The sequence below is a fragment of the Cupressus sempervirens genome, chromosome 8, assembly GCF_028749045.1.
Source record: "Cupressus sempervirens isolate cs-2001-9-10 chromosome 8, ASM2874904v1, whole genome shotgun sequence".
Taxonomy (NCBI): Eukaryota; Viridiplantae; Streptophyta; class Pinopsida; order Cupressales; family Cupressaceae; genus Cupressus; species Cupressus sempervirens.
Genome location: NC_143125.1, coordinates 582255726 through 582283152, shown reverse-complemented (window position 1 = coordinate 582283152; position 27427 = coordinate 582255726). Strand labels below are relative to the sequence as shown.

The following is a 27427-nucleotide window of genomic DNA, read 5'->3' as shown; positions in this document are numbered from 1 at the left end:
TTTTTTAGTTAGCAAGTTAATTTTACAATTTAGATATTGTGGATTGCAAAAATTAGATTTCATTCTTTCAGTATTTGTGTCCATTGATGGAAATTCAACTATTAAATTCTTTAATGTGAAAGAGACATTTTTCTTTCACTTGAACTATGGCATGCAGATTTAGAAATGTTTTGTTGGCTGGAAACCATTTAATCAATTGGATATCACCAGATGAGTTGTTTCAACACCTAAATGTTTTAAGGGAATAGTAGATTTTCATTTCTTGCTTTCAATGTAATGGTAAATGGGCATTAAATATATTTTTGGCATGAGGTTTTTGACATTATGGCTTAGCTTTGATGGAATTGATCACTGCATTTAATAAAAATTGATATCAACTTTTCAAGGACAAGTCTTGATAATTCTTCATGAAGTAAATAGTATTTGAATTGCCAAAGTTGAACTCTAATATAGAAATTGTTGCTTATTACCTACACTAGTTATGTTCAAACACCAAAAGAAGTGCTTGAGCAAAGCCTCATTAATGTGTAGGTGGAAATTTAGGATCCTGATGGTATCTATAGACCATTCAATTGAACTATGTATTTGTTGTAGCCTTACTCAAGGAGGAGGAATTAGTTGAACTATTTGTCTAGGGTTCCACATTTTGCATGCATGTCTACCAGGAAAATTGCAACTTAAAAAAATATGTTCTCTCAATATATCTATTTTGTGCATATCCAACAACCATGGCTTTTGATGACCACATTACATTTAGGCATCCTGTCAAACAATTCACATGACTTATCTATGCTTCCATTTTGCAAGCATGTCTCCCGAGGAAAATGCTACTACTTCATCTACACCATCTGAAAAAATCCTTTATGCTTTGATGGATGCCTATAGCTTATCCCAAAGCTCTCATTTAGTAGTTATCAAATGATCAATCAAGAGGAAACAGTTGAGATCTTAGAGTGACACAATTTTCAGATGATCATATGAAATGAAATGGGCGTGCAAGTAGAAAGAAACTAGAAAGACATTGTGTACAGATGAAGGCATGAAATGGATGGTTTTTGAGCATTCAACATAGAGACTCAACATTCAATACATATCATCGTTCGAGATCAAATGGGTGTGTGGGATTATACGCATAGTGAATAATAAAGGATGGAATTGAACCCTACCTAAGGCTCACACTTGTTGAGGTCCACTTCAACAATGGCCCTTCCTATGAAATTTTTATCTAAAACCTTTCCAATGAGATAATGTGTTATGAGCTCTTCATCAATGGGATGGAACGTGAATCTAGGAGGCAGTTGTGCATTACCCATATCATGACTGTAACTAAAGTTAAGAGCCTCTATTATTGAATTCTCTTCCCTATCACCCATATTCATTTCCTTTGTTATTCATGCTTTACATGGGAGTCTTTTTATATGATGATTTATTTTTAGTCATGTCCACTCACTACCAAACAATTCATATTCTACAAATTTGAGACGCTGAAACTTTTGTGGATGTGCAAGCCATCAAAACATACTGTAGGGAGGATGATAAACTTATTCTCAACTGTTAGGCTCAGGCAAGTGATACAAATTGTAGAATCTTAACATATGGTTGTTCAAATTCTGTATCTCCTAAATGATTTCCTTTTACCATATAACTTGTTGTGCATAGTTGCCAAGTTTTCTTATTGTATCAGGCATATTAATGAAGAAGCATATTAGTTATTGTCAGTGTTTACAATAGTTTGATTAGTTATTGTTGATGTTTTTCAGGCATTCTACAAAATAGTTCACATGCCTTGCGTATGATATGACATTTTGCATGCATTGTGCACTCTCTCATCTGGCTAATGATGGATTACAGAGAGTGATCTGAAACGATGATACTAAAAAACACACACAATCAAATCCAAAACGAACTTGCATTACAAATGGATTGTGGAAATCTGATATTGTTAATTTTGCATGCATGTCCACTAGGAAAATCATATGTTTAAGTTGTGATTGTCTTGGTGGACATGCATGCAAAATTAACAATATTAGATTTCCACAATCCATTTGTAATGCAAGTTCATTTTGGATTTGATTGTGTGTGTTTTTTAGCATCATCATTTCAGATCATTCTCCATAATCCATCATCAGCTAGATGAGAGAGTGCATGATGCATGCAAAATGTCATATCATACACAAGGCATGTGAAGTATTTTATAGAATGCTTGAAAAAAAAATTACACCTAGGCATTGGTAGAAATTTCTACCTTCATTGGTCAAAATTTCTACTAATGCCTGGGTGTTTTCTACCTTCATTGGTCAAAATTTTCTACCTTCGTTGGTCAAAATTTCTACCTTCACAGGTCAAAATTTTCTACCTTCATTGGTCAAAATTTCTACCTTCATTGGTTAAAATTTTCTACCTTCATTGGTCAAAATTTCTACCTTCATTGCTTGAAATTTCCACCTTCCCAAGAAAATTTTTCTACCTTCATTGGTCGAAATTTCTATCTTAATTGGTCAAAATTTCTACCTTCATTGGTTGAAATTTCTACCTTCATTGGTCAAAATGTTCCCCCTCCATTGGTTGAAATTTCTACCTTTATTGGTCAAAATTTTCTACCTTCATTGGTCAAAATTTTGACCACTCCCTAGTAGAACTCACACTATGGCTCTGGAAGGTTTTCTACCAATAGGTTGGTCAAAATTTTGACCGACAAGTTTGTTGGTCAAAATTTTGACCAAATTTTTTTTGACCAATTTGGTCAAACTTTGGTCAAAAAATGGGTCAAAATTTTTACCAATAAAGGTCAAAAAATGGGCCCAAATGTACTAGTGTTGTTTCTCAATTTTCCTTGGAATCAAAGCATAGCAAACATTTTGTTCTTTCATCTCTCTTGCAAACTTATTACCCTCAACTAAACATACTCTAACTATGGTACAGTGGTTTTCACTCAACTTTTCCACCAAAGGTAACAACATTTGTTTCTTTCCATTCACCCAAATAGTATATTGATTCAATCTACCATCATCCAAATCTTTTCTATCATATTGCCAAGGTCTACCCAAAATAATATGACAACAATCCATAAGCATAATATCATGCAAGACTTCATTATGGTAACTTCCAATTTTAAATTTGACAAAGCATTCTTAACTTAAATGTAATTTATGCTCCTTCTAGATTCAAGCAACATGGTAAGGCTTAGGATGTCTCAATCTTTGCAACTGCAATTTTTTAACCAGCTCTTCAAATGCCAAAATATCAAATTTTCTACTATCAATGATTACTTTGTAACATTTTTTAGCGATCTTACATCTAGTCTTGAATAAACTTCTTCTCAGAATAGGTTCTTCATGAATTTCTTCATTCCATAAGACTCTTCTTACCATCAAGTTTTTTCCCTTCTTAGGTTTATTAGATGTTTCATCAACTTATTCACAAGCCAAAGTGTTTCTACTATTACCTCTATCTTTCTTTCCAGAGTTTGTACATTCAAAAGCTCTATGACCTTCTTCTCCACATTTGTAACAAATAACCTTAAAGAAAGATCTTTCTTCCCTTTTCTCATTATTTTTATTCCTAGAAAAACCAATATAGTTATGTCTAGAGTAATTGCCTATTTTACTAGCAAGTTCATCCTTCCATCCTTTATTTTGCGTTGTATTTTCAAATCTACTTCTTTCTCCATAAGTTTTGCCTCTACTTCTTTGAAATCTACCACCTCTTCTTCTCTGTCTTTGATCATGTTTCTTTATCAATCTTTCTTCGACCTTTAAAGAATTTTGATATTCTTCTTCCACACTATCCATATTAACATAGTTGATCTCATCTTCAATTGATAGTCTCGGTCCATTCAAGTATCTAGGCACATTTTCAACTTCATCATCTACATGTCTAGATTTGATATCTAGTTTGTAGAATTCCTTAATATAATCTTTCACACTCATGTCTTTTTGTCTCAAATTTTGCATCATCCTCAGCAAACTAACTTGGTAATCTGCAAGGAGAAACTTCTTCTTCATCTTTCCAAGCATTTTCATCCAAGTCTTGATCTTTTATTTCCCTATCTTTTGTCTATTAGCCTACAAATGATCCTACCAAAGAGATACATGACCTTTCAACTTTGTAACTATTATTTGAACCTTTTTATTATCAGAAGTACCTTCATAATCAAAATACTTTTCCATTTTGGAGATCCAATCCAATACCACATTAGTCTCAAGTTTTCCATCATAGCTAGTTACTTCAATAGCAGGCCTAGCATTTTCTTTAGACAAAACTCTCTGAAGATTTTCTTCATCCTATTCAACTTCAGGTTTAGGATTAGGGTTAGGTACTACTTGTTCCTCATCACTAACATCTTCAAATGTACTCCTCTTCTTTAGGTTGTCTCCACAACTTCAAGTATGGTTGCAATTAGCCTCAACATATCCATTATAGCATTGTCAACATTCCCTCTACCACGAACCATCTCGACAATAGTTCTTCCAATATCATAACCTTATATAAGTTATAGGTTAGAACTTACATCTACCACCGTACAACTAATCCAATAAGTTTCCCCATGATCCAATCCACAACAAAGAACTCGCTCTAATACCACTTGATGTGGGGAGAAGGAAAACTCAAGAAGAATCAACTCTTCTCAAGCTTACAAACAACCCTGCTCAAAGTTACACATAGAAGAAACATAAAAAATGTAAATTAGGTGAGAATCCAAAGTTTTACTTAGGTTTAATTAATAAGCATCACATTTGAACATAAAGCTTGACAATTGGCAGCCACACCGGTGTAATAATTAAAAGAAGTCTATCAACATGCCTGGCTCTGAGGCCATCCGAGTTTCATCCATATATAATGAAATTATAATGTTAAAAATTCAAACTCATATCTATCTTGCTTCTCACATCTCATATCATCTTTTCTCTATATGCCACTACCTAATGACCTCTAATCAATCTCCTTATATAGCAAGCTAAGCCACAAGTCGAATAGTCAAGCATTTAATTGCATTATAGGTCCAACCTAGAAAGAGTAAACCAAAACCATCATTGAATGAAACATTAGGAAATATGAACTTGAAGATGAATCCACACGTGTCTTAAGAGTTGGCTCCTAACTTTGGAACATGTCACATTAATATAAGAAATTGTGCCAAATGAAACACACCAACATAAAGATTGCAAAGAACGGTTCACAACTTGAGAAATACAAATAACCAAAGCTTGCACACTTAGGAGGAGGATCAAGGATAGGTCCTCTTCAACATGTTAACTATGCATAACATGATACTAATAGCAGCAGTGACTACTTCATGATCAACATAACATTATAGAAAATAAGAATTATTTTTTTGGTTGATGCAAGGTTGCTCAAAGAGCCAAGATGCTCTTGCATCAAATACCTGAATCAATTAAGGGTTGTCCAACATACTTATAATAATATCCATGCATTGTCTCCCATGTTATCCACCCTAAATATCATTGTGGGTAATATTGAGACCTTTACTAAGCAACAAAATGTTGCCCTTGATTGGCATGACCAAATGCATGCCCAATTTGATGAAATTTTGGATTATGATTGGGTTGTGGCTCTAAATATTAACCAAAAAAAATTAATCAACATATTTGCCAACACAAAAATTGGTATAAAAGTTTACCCTAAGTGTAGTTGAGGAAATGTGAGTTGAGGATAAAACCCTAAGTTCATCACATAACCTATACATATAGAGGAAGATAAGGAAAATAATCCTTTCAATCCTAATTCTAGAGAACTAGGTCTAGAGAGATTAGTGCTAGCTAAAAAAACAAGGAGCACCAATTTAAATTAGGTCAAGAAAGAATAGGGGAAAGATATCTAATTCCTTAAAAATTATTCATGTGTGTGTGTGTGTGAAGAAAACTAGATATATGTAGATATGTTGAATGGAAAAAGAAGGTAAAAGAACACACATTTTAAGTCTATTTTATGATTGTTGTTCTGACCAAAATGAGCAGAAGTTGTTAGATCTTGGCCTGAAACTATGTGACAAAAAAAACCCATAAATCTTTCAGCAAACTATTACGGGTGAATTGGATCTTTAGGAGAAAAATGGAATCTAAGTTATGGGTGCATTACAACCCTGATGATGGTGTGTGATAATAATTTTGATTTCACAATTTCAAAGAAAGCTGAAAGGGGTACTTCGATTTGCAACCTGTTCATCAATTCAATATCTATAACTTTCAATAAAAAGGGATTTTTTTCATTGATGGTTTTCCTTGGTCAAACCTTAGTTTAAGAATTAACCTTGAATTAAAATAATTGAAATAGCATGAAGGTAAAGAAAATGTATGAATTCACTTACAATAGCCAAATCTCTTAAATCAAATCGAACGTGCTTACTTCACCAATAGATTTGAACCAAGAAAATGAAGATGAATGGATGTAGAAGATGCAACAAAGGATCTTGATTGGATTGAAGAAGATCTTGAAGGTAAACTCCTTTACTTGCTTGAATCCTTGATCTTCAATAGAGGAATGCTTGAATGAATGCTTGAAGACTTAAAGACTTGAAACTTGAATTCTTGAGAGCTAAAGCTTGTGGATGAAATTACTTGTTATGATTATGGTTTGAGAAATGGAGTGAATGGAAGGGTTTATATAGAGCTTGGAATTAACAAACTCTCACAAGTTGACCAACCTAGAAGTTAACACCTAAACATCTCAGAACATGAGACTAGGAGAGGGCGACCAAAATGGGGCCTCATTAGGGGCACACTACACCCTTTATTGGCCCATCAAGGGTGGATTGCACCCTATTATTGTTCAAGGGCACATTGTGTCCCTAACAATTAGGTGCATGAACCCTTGGGACTATCTTGGGGTTCCAAAATAGTGTTGATCTCAAATTGGTTTTGACAAGTGAGTGTCAACACACTTAAGCCATTTACTTAGTTCATGCCAAACTAATAGTACATATTGAGTTATAGTGAGTGTCGAGTCACTCATGTGTTAAGTCACTCAAGTGTCTAGAAGATAATATAAGCTGAGTAACATAGGAGCCACATAAACAGTGGATGTCGAGCAATACAGGTGTTGAGTCACAACAAAAAGATCAATGTATACCAAGCATCAAAGACTTCACATGACGAGTAAAATAGTTTTGACATATTTATTTGTAAAGGCACAAACAACTATGTAAACCGATTTGAGTTGACTTAAGATTGAATTTTAATATTTTGGAGATAATGGTGAATCTCTAGTTAGATTCCCTATGCAATTACATGCAGTGAATCAAAAAATGGGAAGGATTAAGTGGCAAAATGGATGAATCTCAGCCATAGATTCATACCTAACCCTAAGCCACTAAAGTCTTCTTAAGGAGGATGAAACCCTAAACTTTCTAAGAGTGTTGAAGGAACAAAGAAGATAGTTTGCATGTGCAAACAGAGCATTCATGGTGACTTGGAAGTTATGAAGTGAAACCACATTGTAGAATCAATTAGAGTAGAACAGAGGATAGAGAAAAGGATACAACATAGAGATGTTTGATTGAGAAGGATCAAGAAGACATTGTTTAGAGGTAATCTGTTATCAGGCAAGCAAGTGCTAATCGCAAGATCTATGCTGAGACATTCTAATAGGTGATTTCAGTCAAATCTCTTAACAAAGTAGTCCTAACAAACTGTATGAAATCCATTAACAGGGTGCTTACTTAGTTGTAAGTTAAAGTCCTTTAATGAGGCACACTTTTAACAGGGTGTTGAAATCCTCTAACAAGGTGCGACCTAATAGTCTTTGTAAGCCTTTAATAGGGAAAACTTTTCACAGGGTAGATCATGTTTCATGATCAAAACATTGTAACCTTCATTGGATACACTTTATTACTTCACTATGGGTGTCATCCCCACCTCAGTTTTACCTTCTCACATGGAGGGTTTTTGGGTAACCATATCTATTGTTATGCGTGTGAATGCTTACATATTTACATGATATTTTATTTTACTCATTGCATGCATGAGATGGATGTGTTGTGAAAGTTTTATGGGTCCAAGTTTAAACCACTAATTCACCCACCCCCCCTCAAAAGTTTACCTTTCCTATTGTAATTCCAACAATTGGTATTAGAGCCTTGTTCTCTAAAAGATAAGCTTTGCAGCTTTGAGAAAATATATTGAAATGGAAGTCTACAAGTTGGGAAAGACTATTGAGAACTAGGAGATTGAAATACATCTCATACTACATCAACTGATTCAAGCAAGAGAAGACCTAAAGAATTTGTTGAAGAGAAGGAAGAAATTGTTAATGTAGAGAATGGCACACAATACAAATAGATAGACACTACTAAGCTATTTGCAGATGGAGACTCAAATGAATTTGATGTAGTAGTTGTAGATCTAATGGAAAATAATAGAGCCCAAGCTGAGGAAATTAGAAATATCAAATTAGAGCAAGAATCACAAACCATACTGTTATGTGAGGTAATTGAACAAACGAAGAAAGCTATGAAAGATAAAGCCATGATTGAAGAAGATAAAATAATTCTAGCCAATAGAATGGAAGAGAAGTCAACAAAGCTAACTGATATTTCCAACATGCAATTGGATACTCTAAGTTAAATGATGAATGTCAAATATAAGTTGAATGTCAAGGACATTGAGATAACTACATTGAAATTGCAGAATGAACAATTACAAAGTGACCTAAAGAGAGAAAAGGAATTTTTTGAAAGTTTCAACAAACCAAATGAAGCCATCAAATACTTTGAGCAATTATTGAGATCCCCTATATCCAATAACGATACATCTAGACTAGGATATACAAGTACTGAAGGAGAGTCATCAAAAAGTGCAGAAGAAAGGAACAACAAAGGTAAGAACTCCAAACCTACTTGTAATAATTGTGGTAAGAAAGGACATTCTGCTAATGTGTGTAGGAGCAAGACTAAAAATCAGAATGTTAAGCCCAAGAGCATGATTCATTGTCATAAGTGCAACAAGAAAGGTCATCCAGCACATGAATGCAGAACCAAGACCATGCATACACAAAGATTTGAAGGATATTGCTACAACTATCAAAAGTATGGACATGGAGCTTTTGAATGTAGATTGAAATCCATGTGGTCATGAAATAGGCAAAAAAAGGTAAGGAACAATGGAAACTCTTATAACTAGGATTATAATACAAGATATAGCTATCATTATTGTCAAGAATATGGACATGTTCCTGATAATTGTATTAGGACACACTTCAGTGGTAATTACAAAAGGTGGTTAAGTCAAACCACATGTTTTAGCTATTTGAAGATTGGTCACATTAGTAGGTATTTCTCAACAAAGTCAAAGGCACCAAGTTGTGAATTTGATAAAAGAAAAGGCAAGGAAAATGTTGAACACATCAGAGATGAGATGAATAAGACATGGAAAAGGAAAGATGATTTCAGCACATCAAATGGAGAAGGTTTCACTTCACCCAATGGGTCAGGTGATCACATCTCATCAAACTAGGCAATCAAGAGGTATGTGGGACTGATGTTTAAAGGCTATATCATACATCGGTTCCAAAAGGAGATAATATTGAAAATATTACATTAGCATGAATAAAGATGCAAGATATTGATCAGAACTCAAGATAAATCATTAAGTTTTTCATGTTGTTGTCAAGCATGAAATATTTCCTCTGTATGCTGAGTGGAATGCTAGTTGATATCAAGCTCGTAGTGGCTATTGAGTGATGGAAATTTTAATGGATGTCAAGTGATCCTAAAATTGGTTAATGTTGAGCTTACAGTTGTGTAAGCACTCAACATTGATTATAGGGTTTTCAAAAGGGTATTTTATTGATCTTAGCACATTCTTCATCATTTCAAATTTCAAAAAGAGTGAGATAGAGTAGAAGGCAATCCAAAAATCTATTCCAAGTAGTTGTAGAAGATTCTAGTAGTGATCTCACATCCATTTGTCACAAGGTATTTATCAAGAGCCGAGTTACACAATTTTAATTTTCGTAAACCCTAGTTTTGCATTATGGTATCGAGTTCAAAGAATGTATAGGGAAAGGAATCTTTGAATCCTCAATTAGTAAGTAGTGAAGTCAAGTAGCTCGTTTTCAAAGCTATTCTTGACATTGCTTATAAGAAAGACCCTTTTGGTGCACTATTGATGATTCTACTAGATGTAATAATGACACAAGATGTGAGAAAATGCTATAGTTATAAGATAGAAAGAATTGAGGATATGGAAATCAGAGAAGCATACAAAAAAATTTGTGAATGGTGTTTTGAAAGAAGAGTTCAAAATTGTTGAGAGGAAGGGATTAACATGAGCCCTAGATTTTAAAAATGTGTTTAAGATTGAATAGATCAGAATAGTGCTTAGCCAAATTCATGAGGGTTCATTATGGCTAGATAGTAGACCTATTAAAATTACTAAGAGAATAATCCATAGGGTTACTGGTTACCCAACCCTAGATTGGCCTAAGACGTTGAGAAGTGATTCGAAGGAAGTGATTGAAAAGAAAATTGGAGCTATCTGGAACAAGAGAGGCATGGCAATAGACACATTCATGGATCCTCTAATAAACTTTGTTGTAAGGGTTATATCACACAAGTTCTATCAATCTAGTAGATTGAATAGTGTACCCTGTATAGCTAAGGATGTTGGATACAAGATTGTCAAGAAAGATCATATATATGATCTAGTAGAGCTACAATTACAAAAACTGATAGAGAACCTTGGAGCAATTAGGAAAATTAAGAGTGCACAATATAAATTTGTTTCTATACTGATTTGTATATTCTTTTATGTGCAAAACACATTTCCCTCATTTGGTACTATGGGATGGAAGACCAATAGATTAGTTGCAGTATAGATTGGTGAGTACATTGAGCAATTAGGAGAGCATTTTGAATCCTTAATGACTAGTTACTTTGAAAATTTCAAGAAGTCTATGAAGGAAAGACTAAGAATACTAGTATCCTTAGTTGAGAAACACTATAATGATGTATTTTTTCTTGTGGATGTTGATTGTACTTTTGTGCAAGCTGAAAAACTAAGTGTAAGATGGTTGAGATCTTTAGGCTGTGAGATAAATGTGGATGAAGCCTCTATAGCTATTACAACTTTACTTCCAAAAGAGGTAGATAAAACTACAAAAAAAATTAGAAACTATAAGATGGTAAAGTCCAAGATCACCATCGAATTGAAGATTGCTTCAGTTATCAAGAAGAAGGACAAGCTAGTAAAGAAATTGAAAGTTAAGTTTGGAGAGGTTGCAGAGGAGGAAGAAAAAGAGGATGAAGAGGAAGAAGAAACTCAAGAAAAAGCACGTCTTGCATTAATTTAAGGTATGGGAGAAGACTAGGAAGAGGAGGAGACTAAAGGTGCTAAGGGAGAAGAAGCTAAGGAAGCACCTAATCCTACCAAGCCAAAGAAGAGGAAGGCCAAGGTGCAGCCTGTGGCAAGGACTAAGAAAATTGCCAAACCAAGTCAACCAAAGCTCATTGTACCTACAACAACAGCCAACACATGTGCAACTACACAAAAGGCAAAGGGAAAGACCAAAGAAGTAGAGCAAGGAGGTCAAGAGAAAAAGAGACCAAGAAAGAAGTATGTTGCACAACCAAATTCTAAAGAGGAGAAAATAGAGTCAAATGAAAATAGCTAATTTAAGGTGGTGAGTCACAACCCTCTTTTAAATCTTGAAATTTTATGTGAAAATGTTAAGAATAATGTAGATTTATTAGGATTCAATCATGTTGATTTTGATAAATCGGATAAAGAGGAGAGAAAAAAAGTGGAGGAGGCCCTATATGCCATGATGGAAAAATTCAAGATAACACCACTAGAATTTGCCAACTTTGTACCTAAGAGTCTATATGGCATAGTTGAGCAAAAATGGCATTATTGTCTAAATCTAGAAACATAAATTAGGGAGACCACACTGGCCCAAGTGATGTCTGAACTAACTAAGGCACAAATTGCTAAGGTTGTAAAGAAGTATGCAATTAGGTTCACATCTAAATATAGAGCCTTTAGCATTTTACAAAATAATATTGAGGATGTTGTTAAAAACTCAACACAGGTATGGAAACTCATTTATGGGTTAACCACAGTAAATAAAGAAGAACCTATACCTTCTAAGGTCAAGGATGATGTTGAAGAAGATGATGACAAATATAATATTGTTAGAGGAGGAACAAAAATGGAAGCATATGACAAGGTAGCCAGAAGAATAGAGTGTGCAAGACACACAATTATTGAGTGTCAGTCCTCCACATGACACAAATGAGACAACTAAAATAGTAACTATTAAGGATGTCTCTGATCTATTAGCTTAGAACATCAATACCCTTACTGAAGAAGATTTGAAGAAGATATTAGATCAATCTACACTATAGGCCAAACTTTGTGATAATGCAATTTTGGTAACTATAGATGAGCTACAAACATTTGTTACTAATGTTGCAAGGGAAAAGGTGAATCCAAAAAAACCACCTTCTATTATCCCTCCAGTCATTAATGTAAAACCTTTGATCCAAATGCCAAAAGATACATCTACCAAGGTTGATACAGTTGTCAAGATTGATACTATTAAGAAGAAGAAAATAGAAGAACAAGCCACCACTATAGGACAATAGGAAATAGGTTAGATAGAACCATCTACAACTATAGCACAAGGACAAGGTGCAAAACAAGTCATAGTGGTAGAATAGGGCAAGCCTAAAGAGAGCGAGATGAAACCTAAGGTAAAGGAACAAGTTTCCATTCAAGCTCTAGTAGCCTTAACAACATTTGGCACTCCTTCCACACAAACTCTTTAGAAATCAAACATAAATTCTATTCCATTACAAACCTTAGTGCCAAGCCCAAGTTCATCAAAGGCTAAAAAGGTAATTCAATATGGATATGTAAGCCTTGATGAAGAAATTGTTACACCCAAATATAATTATGATACCATGAAATTAGAATGAATAGGCATATTACAATAGGCTCTAGAAAGGAAAAAGCATCAATAAATTCTTAGGAGAGAACATAGGTAGAAGTAGGCACTACAAGACATTAAAGACATATTTCTAGATGCATTTATTCTGCCAACTCCTGATGAGACAAAGCCACTAATGGAACAACTGACAAATATAGTGGAAAAGGTCAGTAATGAAGACCTTGATACTAATGCCAAATTATTAAAATGGTCAGAAGAGAAGTTCCAAAAGAAAGTGAATGACAAAATATCTGGTGACATAGCACTCACACAAGTTGCATTGGCAACTAAGGTTAAGGATGTGAAGAAGGTACTTGAGAACATATTCTCATTGTAAACTAAATTGTGCAACCCATCACTCTTCACCTAAGAGACCAAAAGTCACATTCTGAGTCTAGAGAGCTAAATTACTACATCAGGTGCAAGTCTACCAATGAATCCTGCTTAGAGCAAGAAGCATTTTAGTACATTGCTTCAAACATAGAGTTAGTTAGATGCATTGAAAGCAGATGAGGCTAACATAAGAGCCAAACTGACTAGCATCCAAGAAACCATCACCTCCCTAGGAGCTAGGCTATGCTGAAACTCTATTGAAGAAAGACCCCAATCTTTCTACTTTGGATGGTTTAGTCCACCTTGCTATCGAGCTTGCCATCCAAATCAAGTCATTGGATGTTGCATGTGATAACTGGGATGCAACCCTCAAGATAATATTGGGCATTCATAAATATTTTCTGGACAAACATACAATAAGTGTATAGCCCATTGACATAAATTTCAAAAAGGGGGAGATATATATATTATTGTCAAGGAGACTAAAACAAATAGGGAGATACATTTTTAGAGGAGATGTTGTGAACAATAGAGCAAAAGGGGGAGAATGAAACAAGCAAAATTAGATGAAAGAGTATTAGCAAAATAGAGCATGAAGTCAAAGTGTATTAGTAGAGACACATTTACTTAGAAGGAATACAAAATTTTGGTTACACAGAAAACTTATCAACTCAGGGTGAGTTATCAAATTTTGAGGTATCTAAGTTATTACAAAATTTTGATGTTTTGAAGTTTTGTATATAAGCTGAGTTGAGATGTGTTATGCTCATAAGATTAAGGATGATAATGTATACTCAAGAGTTTTTAACACTCATGTCAAAGGGGGAGATTGTTGATCTCAGATTGGTTTTGACAAGTGAGTGTCAACACACTTAAGCCATTTACTTAGTTCATGTTGAACTAATAGTACCTACTGAGCACAACATGTAAATAATAGACCATGATGAGTCATAGTGAGTGTTGAGCCACTCATGTGCCAAGTCACTCAAGTGTTGAATAAATAATATAAGATGAGTAACATAGGAGCTAAGTAAACAGTGGATGTTGAGCAATACAGGTGTTGAGTCACAACAGAAAGATCAATGTATGTTGAGCATTAGAGATTTCAGATGCCAAGTAAAATAGTTTTGACATATTTATTTGTAAAGGTACAAACAACTATGCAAACTGTTTTGAGCCGACTTAAGATTGAATTTCGGTATTTTGGAGATAAGGACGAATTTTAGTTGGATTCCCTATGTAATTATATGCAACCAATTAAAAAAATGGGAAGGATCAAGTGGAAAAATGGATGGATCTTAGTCGTAGATTCATACCTAACCCTAAGCCACCAAAGGCTTCTTAAGGAGGATGAAACCCTAAACTTTCTAAGAGTGTTGAAGAAATAAAAAGGATAGTTTGCATGTGCAAATAGAGAATTCATGGTGACTTAGAAGTTATGGAGTAAAACCACATTGCAGAATCATTTAGAGTAGAATAGAGGATAGAGAAAAGGATACAACATAGAGACATCTGATTGAGAAGGATCAAGAAGACATTGTTTAGAGGTGATTTGTTATCAAGTAAGCAAGTGCTAATCGTAGGATCTATGCTGAGACATTCTAACAGGTGATTTTAGTCAAATCTCTTAACAGAGCAATCCTAATAGGCTGTATGAAATCCTTTAAAAAAGTGCTTACTTAGTTGTAAGTTAAAGTCCTTTAACCATGCACACTTTTAATAGGGTGTTGAAATCCTCTAACAAGGTGAGACCTAATAATCTTTGTAAGCCTTTAATAGGGTAGACCTTTCACAAGGTAGATCATGTTTCATGATAAAAACATTATAACCTTCATTGGAAACACTTTATTGTTGCAGTAGTGAAGATTTGTGGGTGTCAACCCCACCCCAATTTTACCTTCTCACTTAGAGGGTTTCTAAATAATCATATCCGGTGTTATGTGTGTGAATGCTTACATGTTTACATGATTTAGATGTATATGCTTGACATGTTATTTCAGTTTACTCATTGAATGCATGAGATGGAAGTGTGGTGAGAGTTTTATGGGTCCAAGTTTAAACCACTGATTACTTTTCCCCAGAAGTTTACTTTTCCTATTGTAATTCCAACAAATAGGTCTCATGATCCAGAGATCATGTCTAGATTCTAAGGAAATCTCATTTCAATGCATTGAGTAGATTCCAAGTGGATAGATGGGTGAAAGGAAAGACCTAGGGGAAATAGATCCTACCTCAAGCTTAACACCATGAAATATGAAATTCAAAGAGCATCTATTAGGCTTTTGTTTATAAAGATTTTATATGGCCCCTATTGATATTTTTTATTTATTTGTTCTTTGATTTTAGTTTGGAGTACAAGAGGGTCTTGCTAAATACATAGTGTAGAAGGTGGTTTGTAATGGGGGTCAGAGTCCAAAGTGGTTAGTCCTAGGTAACCCATTGTAGATTTTTGATCAAGTGATAACTAATTAAAATTAACTGGGTTTGGGATTTTACATTAATAAAAGATAATGGTACCTCACCCATGCTTAGAGTATGCATGTACTCTTTTGTGAGGATGAGTTGAGAATGCTTGGTCATCTATGGGGCATTGATCTAGCAATGGGACACCTTGGCTCAATAAGGTTATCATTTCCATGTTGTGTCCCCCTAGGCACTAGGTCTAGAGAGTATACCCTTGTATTTTCTTTAGATTCACCTCTAGTATAGGACATTGTTGTGATGATTCTCAAGTGCTATGTTGGCTACCCTTATGTTTCTCTTATTGGATGGGATTACCTATGTTATTTCCTTATATGTTCTTGAGGTTGATATGGGGCCTTGTGTTATCTCCTAGGTTGGGAGAGTGGGCCGCAAGGTTCCACATGGTTGGATGAAAAATATTTCATCCATCAAGTTTTTTTTAGGTTGTTTGAGAGCCTTGTATGATCATGTTTCACTATGTGCTTCCTCATGCAAATTCTTGTTTGTGTAGTCATATGTGTTTCAACAATTCTTCATATCTCTTTGTGTAGCTTCACATGTCAATGTATCATGACTATGAACTATTACTTGGATGTGTGTAGATTAAACTCCTTGAGAATAGAAATTTAAAATATATATGTAAAAACTTCATGTAATGAATACTTATAATTTCTAAAAGTGGACGCGTATCTATGCTTATTTGGGATGTAAAGAAAGAAATGGATAAGTATTCTTGGATTTTCAATCATATAATGTTTAGGTTATCCAATTATAACATTTTGACTATCTATCCATAATGCAAATTTGTGCATAGTTCATGTTGGTCATAATGTATTGTAGGGTATGATATGCTTTTCTAGTAGTGATGTAGGAACTTATGAGGATAATTGTTCTTATTTGAGTTAATGAATCTATCATAATAAGTTAATGTTAGATGAAATAATATTTGAATTTATGTGATGCATTTCAATGTTGAATTTTTCATGTTTTTTCCTTTAATTGTTATGTTGTCCTCTCGGAAGGGAGCATTACAATAATATTATATATGGCATTACATTTTTTTTTAACTATTTATTTATATTGTATTATAACTATTGTAGTAGTTATTGTATTAGATATAATTATATTATATTTTTATTTAATATATTTATAAAAAATATAAATATTTTATGATATAAATGATTAATACAATTATATATATATATATATATATATATATATATATATATATATATATATATATATATATATATATATATATATATATATATATATATATATATATATATATATATATATATATATATATATATATATATATATATATATATATTATAATAATAAAAAAATTGTTTAATATTATTATTTAATTTCTTTGATAAGCATCAAGATTACTTATAACAAATAAAATAAATAATTATTAATATCATTGTTTTTACATACCCACACTTTTTCTAAATGAAAACTTGTTATTTAAACTTTAAATTTTAGATATTCTTTTAATAAAATAAAACAATAACTATTGATATCAAATTATTTAGCATTAATTGCTTTAACATTTTTCTATATATTTGCATTATACACATTACATATTTCTACATTTAACTCTATTCATATATATAATTTCAAAGTATTTTCTAAATTTGATGAACTTGGTTGCTAAGCTTATATATATATAAGCGTAGAGACCGATCGAGCCATATTCTTTGAAGCGTCTATTTTTTAATCAATGTCTCACATTAAGGTGTAATGGGGAGTACTTATTTAAGTTTCATATACATTATACATTACATTATGTATGCACAATAATAATAATAAAGTTTTACTAATCCATTTTAATTCTAAAAAGTAATTAATCATATGATATGCATCAATTACACAAATATGGATAATAATTTATATTGCCATATTAAGAAGCTCAAAATTAGAATGTTAAACTACTAACGCTTTCCCTTACAAAATTTTAAAAATGTGTAACCAACTGCCCCTTAACTTTTTAACTTTTCTTGTTTGTTGTCTAGATGTTTGCATGGCTATGGTGTGACCCAGGAAGGTGCATGAGTTTCTGCAAATTGCCTCCATGCTGTCCATCTCATTGAATTGATGGGAATTGAGCTCCCTCTTTTACTAAACCTACTAACCCTAGTCAAAGATTTTATCAATTGTTACAGATAATTTATACGATTCTCCTGGTAAACAATTCTCTACAGGAACATAGTTAAACGCTCAAAGAAATAGGTGGTTACCACCTTAACTACATGAGAAACTCTCATGATTTGGAGTACAATGTTTCCCGAGGGAAGAGATTCTCATGATTTGGAGTACAATGTTTCCCGAGGGAAGAGATTCAAAACCGTTTAGAATGTAGCAATCTCACATCTCATGTCACCCAACTGCACCTCTCAAATTTGACCCTTAAAAATGCATCAAGTCACACTCTCACTCCTTTGTTTGAGTTAAAGCAATTGGAATATCTGGATATGAGCTCCAATGGTCTCACTGGTGTTATACCTGCAGGTATTTTGAAGTTTTTTTGGAGCAATGATTGTTAAAAACTGATTCTAGTTAAAACCATTACATTTTCATATCAATATGATTATGAGGTCAAACATTAAAATTAAAAAAAGACAGGATATTTGAAATGATTTCGTAACCAACTAATAGAGATTAATCTTTAGCTCTACATTCTTTGGGATACACACTTCTTCTCTTTTATAAATTCATGTATATTGAAAATTGGGGTACTCTGATCTCCTTACTTTTATCATTCCCATGATGAATCAGCTTGTGATTCAAAGAATTTATGTCGCAAATATTTACACAATTCAGTCCTTCAAAAGTTGTACACAAAAACTTTAGTGCAAACTCAATGAGATTATAGCTTCATTACTTTGCTGGTGTTTTGGATCCAGGTATATCAGCACTCAGAGAACTCAAGCATCTCGACATGGGCAACAATGATTTTGAAGGTGAGATTCCATTGCAGCTGGGAAATCTCTCCAACTTCCACTATTTGAAAATTTCCATGACAAAGAAGAATGAATTCAAATGTTGGTCGACTTTAGAGTGGGCGCAGAGTCTGCCAAATTTACAATATTTGTCAGTGAAGTATGTGACCCTAAATAGTAGTGGTAAAGAGGGAATTACATCTCTGCACTTCATAATTTGCAAATCCTTGACATGAGTAACTGCCAAATTTCAGGCCCAATTCCCACTGCAATTCTTAACCTCACATCCCTCACACATCTTGACTTTCATGGCAACAACTTTTCATCCCCACTTCCTGCGTGGTTCGGAAACATGACTAGTTTAGAATCACTTAGTTTTGATAGCTGCAATTTGAGTGGTCCATTCCCCTCATTCTCTCCACTTAGCCTCATTTGAAATACCTGCGAGTGGCTCGCAATGAATTCCTAAGTGGAGATATGAAATTTTAGGGAACGGGTGGTCACACCTAACTCTATTTACTCTATCAGGGTGGAATATAAGAGGAAATATACCGCCTATCCTCGCTCACACTTCTTACGGTTGTAGAGACAGAAATTAATGGGCCCATTCCTGCCTCTCTTGGCAACCTGACTCTTCTTGTGGAACTCATACTCCGGAATAACCTCCTGACGGGAAGAATTCCTCCTTCACTTCATCGGCTTTCTATGTTGACAACTCTGGATCTGTCCTACAATCAATTGATTGGCAACATACCTTACTGGTTTGATGGACATGCACCACTCCTTAAACTTTATCTGCAATCTAATCAGTTGAACGGTGCCATTCCTACGTCTTTAGGACATCTCTCTCGCATATAATTGATTGATCTCAGTTCTAACAGTCTACAGGGCGATTTCTCTCTTCAAGATTTTAAAAATTCCTCCGACCTTGTGCGCCTTTATTTATCCTACAATCACTTGACTGTTTATCTCAATCCTCATTAGGTACCCAAAATACACTTTCAAGTATTAGGTTTTGCTTCTTGTAACATTAGAGGTTCAATCCCTATATTTCTCTCAACACAACATAGGTTACTGGGTTTGGATCTCTCTAACAATAGTCTTGTTGGAAGCATTCCATCCTTGCTTTGGGATCTCAAAATTGGCAACTATCTTAATTTATCATACAATAACTTACAAGGCCATCTTCCTTTAAATTTGAATATAACGTTGTTAACCCTAGATCTGATTAATAGCAGGTTGAGTGGTCATCTTCCCTTGCCGTCCCCGTCCCTGCAAGTTTTGGACCTTTCTCACAACGGCTTCACCGGGGTTTTCCCAGGCCAAATCGGCATGCTCATTCCTGAAATCCTGGTTTTAGGTCTCTCAAATAACAGATAATCTGGCAAGATACCATCCAGCATAACCAATTGTTCAGTTTTAACAAGATTGAACCTGGCAAATACTAGTTTGGAAGGGGAGATACCATCCACAATGGGAAGGTTGTACCAACTCCAGATGCTGCATCTGAATGACAATATTCTAAGGGGATATTGCCACAGAGTCTTTCCAACTATTCTAATTTACAGATCGTAGATACTGGAACTAATTTCTTGTCTGGAGAGTTGCCAACTTGGCTATCAAAATTGTCTCCGCTGATGATACTTGTATTGAGGAAAAACATGTTTACAGGACCTATTCCACCTCAATTGGGAAATCTCAGTAATCTTCATGTTTTAGATTTGTCACAAAACAGTTTGAGTGGGTTCATCCCACCGGAGCTAGAGAAGTTAGCCACAGGAATGGCTGAAGTTGGAAGCTCAACAGTAGAATCTAAAAATGGCACACCTGCCTGTTATAAGGAAGAAATCTCAGTCACCAACAAAGAAAACAAGTTGGTATATGTGGAATCTATTTTGTTACTTGTAACATGTATTGATCTCTCCGGAAATCAGCTGTCAGGTATGTTTCCTTCAGCGATTGGTGTACTTAATGATCTACGAATCCTCAATATCTCCAGAAACAATCTAGGCGGAGAAATTCCTCATACATTGGGAATGCTAGAGCTAATAGAATCATTGGACCTTTCCCATAATAATCTGCAAGGCAAGATTCCAATTGAAAGACAAGGACTTCATTACTTGGTTGTTTTCAGCGTTGCCAACAACAGGCTTTGTGGCAAGATTCCAACGGATGGTCAGTTCTCCACACTTGATGCTGCCTATTTCTATGGAAACCCCTGCCTTTGTGGCTTTCCACTTGGTAACAGATGCCCAGGATCAGCAAGCATCGTTCCAGCTGTAAAAAATGAGAATGATGAAGCTCAAGATGGAACAGAGGATCCCTGGTATTGGTATGTTAGCTGTACGGTTCCTTTGCTATTCGATTTTGGGGGTTCTTTGCTCTTGTTTGTGAAAGGAAAGCATGGCGCAGAAGATATGTCAACATGGCGGACGAAGCTGCTGTTAGCTTTTCTGATTTGTTTTCCAGGAGTTAGGAGGTTACCCAAAGCAAAATCATAGATCTCAGCTCAAGATAGTGCTTCTACTTCATGAACAATACAACAGGAGATGCATTTCTAAATCTGGATTTTGTAGCTGCAGGAAGACCTTGCGAAACTTGTGGTAAATCACATTACTTGTATCAATTTCATTTGCATCTTCAAACTATATGTAACGCTCCGTTCGGAAACCCAAAAGAAATAAACCTAACATATTACAATGTTTACTGAACTATTTAAAAAAAAATGTTTGAACAACATTAAGATAACATTAATATGAACATACACATCAAATACACATTAGCAATTATAGATACAGTTTTCAATTTCTCAAGAGTTTCTTTATGTTGAGTCACATTTATTAATTTAAGTCTCAAGTACAATGCCACATGATCATAAAGAAATAACAGATACATAATTGCATAAGCAAAGCATAAGTATAACTAATACAATGAAAGTACATCCAATTAATAACATCCACTGCACATGTCACAGGGTATGTGAGAATAGATACAATACATCAGAATACATGATAACATATATACATCATCTTAAAAGAAGTCTCTAAGATAAGAAATAAGAATGATAAAGGTGCATCTCCTGCAACAAACATCCAACCGCTAGCAAAGTGAGGGGAACCCAAATGGTAAGAAGTCACTACCTCCCAACCGCGTGGTTACCTAATCAGGCTTCCACTCTCACCGTGCAGGGAAGATAATGAACGATCCACATACGGCTAACCAACATAAAACATTCCTAGGCATGGAATTCCTAATAGCCACAACTACCTCAAAGGTAACACATGCTGCTCAAGAAGATAAAATAATTCAAAAGTAAGAACATTCAATCCAATACCAACACCACATAACCAAACATAATACATGAACCAAGTATTAACCAAATACCAAGATCATAAGATAAAGTCAACAAAAGATAATCATCTTAAGTCAAAAGCCACATGTCAAAAATACATCATCCATGAATCACCAATCATCATCAATGGAAGTAAATAACCACAATAAACACATCCAACAATAAGTACACCACCAGAGGTACACACAATCTATAGAGGAGACTCAGGCTACATACTAGGGAGTGTCATCACATGGCTGCTTGAGTTACCCTGAACTAGTCTCTTAATAGACCTCAGACCCTCAAGCGTTGAGTTACCCTAGACTGGTTACTCTGAACTTCGGACCCTCAACATGACACATGTGAAAACCAGAAAGCCCTCTGAAGAAGACGAGGCAATCATTTCATTCCCACCCTCTAAAGAAGACAAGGCAATCATTTCATTCCCATCCTTAGTCTATACAAGCACTCAAGGTATGGGTGGATCAAATATCTCTAACTTATCTTTTTAGTGTGTTCCCCCCCCCTCAAAATATTAGTTACTAGATTATCACTTATTACATAACTTACAATAGGTTACTCTGGCACTGACCACTTTGGGTTCTGGACCCCTACTGCAAGCCACTCCCAAAGACTTGTATCTAGACGACCTCTCTTAAGAACATAAACACAGTTGTGCCCCATACCACAACACTCATAATGATCAAACTCGGTTCCTTAATAGGAAACCTGATAATAAGATGGTTCTCCCATCCAAATACACATAAATGCTCCATAAAGTAACCCTCATAAATATAGTTTCCAATCTGAATCACAAGACATATCATGACATCCAATCACATAAATGGTATAAAATAAATCTCACAAAACCTCTGGTGTACATCCTAGAGTGGTCAACATCTAATCAACCTCAAAGCATAGACAATATAAGCAAAGCATCACAGTTTCCTAGTTTGGGTTTGATTTGAAAATACAAAATACGGTTAAAATACAAAATAAAATAAACTATAAAATTACCCCCTTTATATTATATCAAATAATTATTAAAATAATAATGATTGTTCTTCCAATAAAAAATAATTTAGATTTCATTAAAGTCAATATTGTTAATATTAAAATAAATCTAAATTCCACTAAGTATTCTCTTTTATTAATTAAATTTCATTTAATTAAACTAATTAATAATATAGAATTAAAATAATCTTATTCATTTATTAATTATTTATTAAAATAATAAATATTAATAAAATTCATTTAAATAATAACATTCACTTAATTCAAATTTAAAAATAATATAAAAACACATTAAAAACATCTTAATAAAACTAAATATAAAATGTTTTATATACATTTTTCCTGAAGTTATTCTAAATGCTTATAAATGAAGGAAAAAGGCTATCTTCAGAACTCACCAATTACTTATATAGACTAGAGTAAACTAAGAAAAAAAAAATATAAGATAAAGGAGGAGTATAAATAAAGCATGTTTTTCTGTAAAGAGATTATGTGACATGCCTACGGATTTGGAGGATGGTGATTGGGATTTAATATTAAAATAAAAATTTTAACATTTCAATTTTAACATAAACATTAAAAAGGACATTTGCAAAATAAGATCACATGCACTATACTTTATTGACAACGCCAACTCTTAATAAAAGAAAAGGCGGCCACCTCATCGCTGTACACTGTGATTAATGCAGTGCAGTCGCCGACCAAAGAAGTACATGGGGTATGAGGTAAGTTGGGGTACTCCCCAATATTTAATATTATCTTTTCTTTTCTTTTCTTTTTTAATAAATTTTGTTTTATTATTATTACATTTTGCATAAAACGTTTTTCTTCTTTTTTTAATATTAATTTATTTTATATTAATTTCATAATTAATAAAAATAACCAACACAATGTTTTATAATATTTTTAACAAAAAAATAATTTTAATTTTAATTTTTTTAAAAATAAACAATTGCCATCTTAATCTGATAGGACAAATATGGGCAATGATCGAATTCTCTATATTAGAATTTTCTTTTCTTTCAAACTCTACATGATTTAAATTAATTTTCTTTATGATTTTCTTCTGTAAATATAAATGATGAGAGACTAATTTCAATCAATCAGATCTGGAAAACAATCAAGACGACAAACATAATTTCAACCACCCAAACAAACATGGAGCAAACAGATATTTTCCAATTGAAATGCATTCACGGGATTTCAAATCCTACCTCGTATTGATGCTAAACTCTGACAGCTAGATGAAAATTCTTAAGTAAAATCCTTCAAGCCACGAAGAATTCCCTTATTTTCCAAACCCTCCGAGTTGCTCTCCAAAACTTGTGTATTCCCTGAAACTTGTGTGTGTAATAATGATCCGAAAACCCTCTAATATAAACTCTAATTACCTTTTAGGGTTTCTGTCTCCACAACTTTAAAATTATAATTATTTTATTTAATTAATTCTTTCATGCACAATTAATTTTCTTTTATTTAATTTATTAACTTTTAAATCTGATGTACACGTTATTAATATATCTTTATTAAGTTCACATATTTTATCTTTTTGAATAATTTTTCTATATTTTAAACTCATACACGCATCATGCGAACTTAAATCTTTTTCATAAATTAATATCTTTTAACTTCTTAATTTATTTTGAACGTTTAATTTGATAAATATTTATTAACTTACATAACAATAATATTTAGCATTTACTTAAAAATGAACTCTAAATATATTATTATTAAATTAAATAAATATTATCACGTTCTAAATTTATTCTTATAACTTTTGTCTTCGAATTCAATTCTTTTTATTTAATTAACTTCTTAATTAATTAAATATAATTAAATATTTGAAATGTCATAATAATTTTCCATTAAATTAAGTCATTAATTTAATCTTTTAATTAAACTTATTTAATAGAAAATTCATCAAAGACTCATAAAACAACATATGCACAAATGACTCATGGGTTTTGAAAATGGTAGACAGACTGTTACGAGTCCTCCTTGCAAGACAAGTATTATAGGCTATGGTTGGGATTGGTCCTGATCATTATCTTCCCATTCTCAACATTTGAGTATTTGTAATAGGGCACGCTCATTTTGGTAATTCAGGAAAGTCGATGCCCGGTACCTGCATCTTGCATAAAAGATGAGCATGTACATGTATTATATATCTAAACTAAATAAGCAATGGTGGAGAGTGGTGCATCGTGTAGATCCTGACTAGCAGGTGACTACAACTCCCTCCCTTATCCACATCAAACACGTCAGATAGAAAGATAAAACAAACATGCACACCATACACATGCAAGTATGGGGTAGGTATCATAAAAATAAAAAATCTAACATCAAATTTTTAGGTATAATAATGCATCTCTATCAATACAAACATAATAATCATTAAAGACATCACTTTAACATTGTTATGAAAGAAACCACATTGACTAATTAGGAATCATCAAGACATCATTAACAACACATGAAATGAAATCAACCAAGCAATTATAACAAATATATTTGTAATCCAAGTCATGAAATAATATCATAATATTGCAAATCTAGTATCTCTAAAACTAATCAATGCATAAAATTGGCCTAAAAGAATTTGACAATCAGAACATAAAAGCAAACTACGAGTGGATATTACACTATGTATGCGAATCTCTTTTCGAATAAACTATCTGTACATAAGATTACAATTTTGAGAAAAAATACATATTTTTTAATTACAATATATTCCCTATCACTTACTTCTAACATCCTAGCTATTTGTGTTGGAGAAAACAAATCTTCATTAGCACCCAAATAGGCCCAAAAAGCTTCCATATTGTTCTTAATTTTATTGCTTTTGAATAGATTTCAAGACTTCTTCACCTGTCTTTTCTTGCCTGCAATCTCCATGACAAAACAACTAGGCTCAAAAAACTTGAGATTGGGCTAACCTAAATATTGCCCGTTGTATCTGTGATTGAGGTATAAAAAAAATAGAAATAAAAATAAAAATCTAAAAACTATGTAAAATAGCATATGTGTCCAGAATGCCTAGACTATGTCCACTCTTCAAGCAGGGCAATATCTCTATTCAGATTTATTTCAGAGTACATTACACAGTAACATCAAACTAGTTTTACGTATCATTTTTCAGTCATATCTAGTGGAAGACGAAAATGCAGGGAAGAGGAAGAGACGACAATGATTGGACTGCACTTGTCAGAGCAGTTACATATTCTCCATTCCTCAACCGTTACAATCTCCCACTTGAAGTCCAATCAGTGTTGCATAGAGATATTCCCTACTTGGAATGCTTATGACTATCATAACAATGCTGAGAGAAGCTCTATAGAATTCAAACTTCTCTCGAGATACAATCTTAGTTAACACATCAGTCGGATTAACCTTTGTATCAATCTTCTCCAACTATAATCTTCCCTCTTCTAGAGCATGAGAAATGGAGTGAATTCTGGTTTTTATATACTTTGTGCAACTATGGAAAGTTGAATTCTTAGCCAAATGAATGACACTCCTACTATCAGAAAATAGAGTGAAGTTGGATTGTTTAAATCCCAACTCTCCAAATAATCATTCTAACCATATCAACTCTTTAGTCTCCTCAGTAAGAACAATGTATTTAGCCTAGTAGAGGAAAGAGCAACAACTTCTTGCTTACGAGAAATTCAGCTAATCAATGCCCCAACAAAAGTAAACACATAGCTAGTAGTAGATCTCATTTTGTCTAAATCTCCAACCATATCAAAATCAGCATAACCACAGATATAAGGAGTCTTACTAGTAAAACATAAAATATGAGAGGAAGTGTTTCTCAAATACCAAAGAATCCATTGAATTGCTTGCCAATCAGTTTTTCCTAACTTGCTCATAAAACCACTCATGACTCCCACTGCATGAGCAATATCCGACCGTGTGCTGACCATTGCATACATCAAACTGTCAACCGTTGAACAATAAGGAACACCATCCATGTCACGTTTTTCTTTTGGAATGGAAGGACATCTTAGAAGACAAGCGAAAATGATCAGCCAATAGAGTAGCAACTGATTTGGCATTTGACTTACTGAACTTTTCTAAAAATTGTAAAATGTATTTTTCTTGAGATAATCTGATTTCTTGTTTATGTTTATTTTGGATTGTATCCATCCCAACAATCATCTTCGCTGCCCCTAAATTTCATGACAAAATGAAGAGCTAAGTGCATTTTCAGCTCATGAACAACTTGCATACTATTCCCAACAATAAACACATCATCCATATAAAGTAGAAGAATCACAAACTCACTAGTTGGAAGTCTCTTGTAATAAACACATAGGTTTGATTCACAACGAGTAAAATTGTGCTAAGTAATTACTAATGAAGTTATCAAATTTCAAGTACCATTGTTGCA

General features: G+C 33.6%; 1 pseudogene across 1 annotated transcript; it reads left to right on the top strand.

Annotated features, from left to right (window-relative positions):
- Positions 1-11136: 11136 nt before the first annotated feature.
- On the top strand, positions 11137-21165 carry LOC149543763 (uncharacterized; annotated as a pseudogene). The gene is made up of 3 exons (XR_016355111.1): positions 11137-11290; positions 18085-18258; positions 18654-21165. The product of XR_016355111.1 is annotated as an uncharacterized LOC149543763 (transcript).
- The last annotated feature ends 6262 nt before the right edge of the window (positions 21166-27427 follow it).